The 1,202-nt window shown below is 40.9% G+C and overlaps 1 protein-coding gene across 1 annotated transcript in view; it reads left to right on the top strand.

Moving 5' to 3' along the window:
- pdgfra (platelet-derived growth factor receptor, alpha polypeptide) overlaps positions 1-1,202 on the top strand; it is a gene marked incomplete in the record, with an annotated part of 32,011 nt that overhangs the window by 9,326 nt on the left and 21,483 nt on the right.

Here is a 1,202-nt window from a genome sequence, read left to right as displayed (position 1 = left end):
ATGGTGAAAAACTGACTTTGAAAAATAAATCTGTTCTTTTTTCTTATAAAAGTCTAAATAAAACAAAAATATTGGTGGTAATTTTTGACTGTGTAACTTTACAAATGTCACCCCACAGGAGATGGGTTGTAGGAGGGACAGATAGCTTCAAGGAGAGTCTGGCTCAGKTTCACGGACCGTCTGTAAGCCCCTTCTTCTTTGCTATGGTGATGGACGGACTGATAGACGAGGTGAAGCAGGAGTCTCTGTGGACTGTGATGTTTCCAGATGACATCTGTGGTGGGAGACCCAGATAAGTCTGGGTTTCTCTGCTTAGGCTGCTGCCCATGTGACCCGACCCTGGATAAGCGGTAGAAAATAGATYGATGGATGGATCTGTGGTAGGAATAGAAAACAGGAGAAAGAGATCTTGAAAAGGTGGATGCATGCTCCTGAAATTAAACATAGCAAAACGGAGTGCATGCAATTTGAATGAGAGGGAGGCATGTGGAGCACTGAGGACACAAGGTCACAAAGGTCCAGGACTTCCAGAATTAACTGTCCAGGAAAACAAGGACTGTGGCAATAAGAGCGTTCACCACAGAGTGYTGTGTGATAAATGTGTGGCAGCAACGGTCAAAGGAAATATTTACAAGAGAGAAGTGAGACTAGCCATGTTGTACTGTTTGGGAACAGAACTAGACAAAAAGACAGGAGGCCGAACTGGAAGTGTCAGAGCTGAAGATGTTGAGGTTSTTGGAAGAGGACGATGGATAAAAGGTGCAGCACAGGCTGAAGAACTGGGAGATAAAGTTAGAGAGGCCAGACTGTGATTATTGGACAGAAACAGTGGGTATTATTGGTAGAATGGGGTTAGAAATGCAGCTGCTAGGAACAATAATATGAAATAATGTATGGATACACTTTGGATTTGGAGGATATGGAGGAGGAAGACTCTCTGTGGTAACCCCTGAAGAGGGAACAGACAAAAGAATAAAAAGAAAAAGAAGTTTGACCCCAACTACTTGAATAATCTTTATATTTTGTTGTTGTTTCTTTTTTACTTGCCGACCTGGAACATGTAAGGTGGACATGACACCATAGGAGTTCTTGACTTTAAAATAAAAACATGTAACATTAGTGTAGGGTTCTGTTAAAGGGATCCATGATTAGTTGTAACATTAGACTTTATTTAATAAACATATATTTTAACTGTGAAATAA

Source organism: Austrofundulus limnaeus, unplaced genomic scaffold (genome assembly GCF_001266775.1).
Source record: "Austrofundulus limnaeus strain Quisiro unplaced genomic scaffold, Austrofundulus_limnaeus-1.0 Scaffold176, whole genome shotgun sequence".
Taxonomy (NCBI): Eukaryota; Metazoa; Chordata; class Actinopteri; order Cyprinodontiformes; family Rivulidae; genus Austrofundulus; species Austrofundulus limnaeus.
The sequence above is the reverse complement of the archived record's forward strand: the minus strand, read 5'-3'. Positions and strand labels throughout refer to the sequence as shown.